The sequence below is a fragment of the Rattus norvegicus genome, chromosome 13 (genome assembly GCF_036323735.1).
Source record: "Rattus norvegicus strain BN/NHsdMcwi chromosome 13, GRCr8, whole genome shotgun sequence".
NCBI lineage: Eukaryota > Metazoa > Chordata > Mammalia > Rodentia > Muridae > Rattus > Rattus norvegicus.
In genome coordinates, this window is record NC_086031.1 from 2,034,254 (window position 1) to 2,038,035 (window position 3,782).

Sequence of the window (3,782 nt, forward strand, 5' to 3'; positions counted from 1 at the left end):
TCACTGCCTTGGAGTTGTAATCTCCCTGCCCATGCCAAAGCCTGGTTTCTGCACCATGCCTCCATGGGGAGGGCCTCTCATCCACCACTCAGCCTACCACAGGGCCTTCCAGGTCACCGAAGGAGGTTATCCCTGTGGTCGCCTTTCCTGGCAGCTCGAGTCTTCTCTTCCACAATAAGGCAGACCGTGCCTTGGAACATGATGGGTCTATTATTAAGGACCATTTGAACTGATTACGAATCATTAAACTCAACAAAACCAAAATTGGGTAACTTCCCATCACTTTGGATGGGCAGCTCCACCACATTGACATAATTTTGGAAAAAAAAAAATTCTTCAGTTCAAACTTGTCAACCTCATGTGTCAGCTTCCAATGAAGACCTAGTGTTTGTCAAGGTGCCTCACCATTCTTCGATGTTCCACATTCCTGATTCAACAGCCTTACAAATTGGTCGGAGTTCTGTCTGAGGAGGGATATTGATCCACTGCTCTTGAACTCGGTGATCTCTCTGAGGCCTTTAAGGTGGGATCTCAGTCAGGCTTAGATTCTGGATGTGGCTATGATGCTGGCACTTGGACCACATAAGGTGGTGTCCATGTCACTGGAAGAGCTCCACTGGGAGGAAGGTTCTTACTAGTCACCGATGCCCAAGAAAATTTCTTTAAGTCCTCCTGTCCGGGGGTCATGTCTTCCAGGGCCAGGGACGCACTCTTCTGCACGTCATCAGGAGTAGATTCTTCCAATGAAGGCTCAGGCTTGTGCTCTTCCATGTCAGATGAAGTTTCTGGCTCCGGCTCTAGCTCTGGCTCTGCTTCCAGTTCCAAAACAGGCTCTTCTAAATGTTCCTCCAAGTTATTGCTTACAGTCTGACCATAGAAAGTTCCAAAATCATCAGGAACCACCTCTGGTGACTGCTGTCTTATTTCATGTTCCTCTACTTCTTCCTCTGATTCCTCTTGAGACTCTGACAAAGTCACCGAAGACCTCATCTCGGTATCTGAAGATGTCGTTGTGAACATAGAATTTGTTAGCAACAGAACCCTAAGGAGCAAGGACAAAGGTCTGCATGAACCTGCGCAGAGCCTGGTTGTTGTTGGAAAGTAGCACCATGATTTGGACCACCATCCGGTCATTCAGAGTGGCGTGACCAATCCATCCACGTGGCGGAACTTAGTGTGGCAGTTGGTGAAATTTTGTGACATCACTTACCTGTGGATTTCCTTCTGCCTATAGACTGCATCTGCGGCTTCCCATTGGAACCCAAGCCCCCGAGGGCATAGGAAGAATTCTTTCCACAAAATCTGTGCAGCAAATCTGGGGCCTGGTTCACCAGGGTGTAGTACTGTCGCACAAACTACCACCTGATTAGCAGGGGACTTGGCTTCTCCATAAACATCACTTTGACAGATTCAGCCTGCTCAATTGAGATGGAGGACCGGCTCCTGCGTGGGAGGAGGTGGCAGCGTCCTTCGTGCGATGCCCAAATCTTAAATTTCTTAATAAATATTTTCTATGTCATCTAATTTTCAAGGATTATTTTCTATGTAAATCTTCAGTTATATCAGAACAAAATAGACTATCATAGAATAGCAATTGCTTCTACTTGTATGTCACCTGATTTAAGAATAGAGGCTACAAGGGTGAAGGCATGCCATCAGAAAAAATAATTCTACTGATGAGTTTCAACAGATCAAGAAATGAGTTGAGTCTATAGCCAGTCAAATACCATCCCAAATAAGGAATAAGAATGGTTCCTCCTACAAAAGCTTCTGAAAGATCAAAAAAGAAAAATGCAAAGGCAATACATATGTTCCAAAGCATCATCTGGTCTATGAGATTTTGATTCAATCAACTATGTTTCCACCCTGGTAACAATAGAATCATTGTCATGCAATAATAAAAAACACATTTACTTTAGCTTCAATGGTTGCCATCTGCAACAGCAGAGGCAGGAGGATCACGAGTTCGAGGCCAGCCTTGGATACACATTTGGGATCCCGGCCTGCAGCAGCTCTCTGCTCCAGACCCTGTGAGAGAGAGACTCAACCGCCTGGTCAGGTGGGCACTCCTCAGGCTTCAGAGCGGAAGAGACCACCAACACTGCCCACCCCTGCCCACATCCTTGGCCCAAGAGGAAACTGTATAAAGCCTCTGGGCTCCCGTGGGGGAGGGCCAAGGTGCGGCAGGACCCCTGCCTGAGAAACCACCGGAACCTGAAGGAAACAGACCAGATAAACAGTTCTCTGCACCCAAATCCCGTGGGAGGGAGAGCTAAACCTTCAGAGAGGAAGACAAGCCTGGGAAACCAGAAGAGACTGCTCTCTGCACATACATCTCAGATGCCAGAGGAAAACACCAAAGGCCATCTGGAACACTGATGCACTGAAGCTCCCGGAAAGGACGTCGCAGATCTCCCTGGTTGCTGCCACAACAGAGATCCCGAGGGCAGCACCCCGCGAGCGAACTTGAGCCTCAGGACCACAGGTAAGACCAACTTTTCTGCTGCAAGTGAACTGCCTGGTGAACTCAAGACACAGGCCCACAGGAACAGCTGAAGACCTGTAGAGAGGAAAAACTACACGCCCGAAAGCAGAACACTCTGTCCCCATAACTGACTGAAAGAGAGGAAAACAGGTCTACAGCACTCCTGACACACAGGCTTATAGGACAGTCTAGCCACTGTCAGAAATAGCAGAACAAAGTAACACTAGAGATAATCTGATGGCAGGAGGCAAGTGCAGGAACCCAAGCAACAGAAACCAAGACTACATGGCATCATCGGAGCCCAATTCTCCAACCAAAACAAACATGGAATATCCAAACACACCAGAAAAGCAAGACCGAGTTTCAAAATCATATTTGATCATGATGCTGGAGGACTTCAGGAAAGACATGAAGAACTCCCTTAGAGAACAAATAGAAGCCTACAGAGAGGAATCACAAAAAAGCCTGAAAGAATTCCAGGAAAACATAATTAAACAAGTAGAAGCCCATACAGAGGAGTCACAAAAATCCCTGAAAGAATTCCAGGAAATCATAAATAAACGAGTAGAAGCCCATAGAGAGGAGTCACAAAAATCCCTGAAAGAATTCCAGGAAAACACAATCAAACAGTTGAAAGAATTAAAAATGGAAATAGAAGCAATCAAAAAAGAACACATGGAAACAACCCTGGATATAGAAAACCAAAAGAAAAGACAAGGAGCTGTAGATACAAGCTTCACCAACAGAATACAAGAGATGGCAGAGAGAACCTCAGGAGCAGAAGATTCCATAGAAATCATTGACTCAACACTCAAAGATAATGAAAAGCAGAAAAAGCCTCTGGTCCAAAACATACAGGATATCCAGGACTGAATGAGAAGATCAAACCTAAGGATAATAGGTATAGAAGAGAGTGAAGACTCCCATCTCAAAGGAGCAGTTAATATCTTCAACAAAATCATAGAAGAAAACTTCCCTAACCTAAAAAAAGAGATACCCATAGACATACAAGAAGCCTACAGAACTCCAAATAGATTGGACCAGAAAAGAAACACCTCCCATCACATAATTGAAAAACACCAAAAGCAAAAACGAAAGAAAGAATATTAAAAGCAGTAAGGGAAAAAGGTCAAGTAACATATAAAGGCAGACCTATAAGAATCACACCAGACTTCAGCCAGAAACTATGAAGGCCAGAAGATCCTGGAATGATGTCATACAGACCCTAAGAGAACACAAATGCCAGCCCAGGTTACTGTATCCTGCAAAACTCTCAATTAACATAGATGGAGAAACC

The 3,782-nt window shown here is 45.1% G+C and overlaps 1 pseudogene; it reads right to left on the reverse strand.

The window, feature by feature from the left end:
* Positions 1-1,397, reverse strand: G3bp1-ps4 (G3BP stress granule assembly factor 1, pseudogene 4; annotated as a pseudogene).
* Between the last annotated feature and the right edge of the window lie 2,385 nt (positions 1,398-3,782).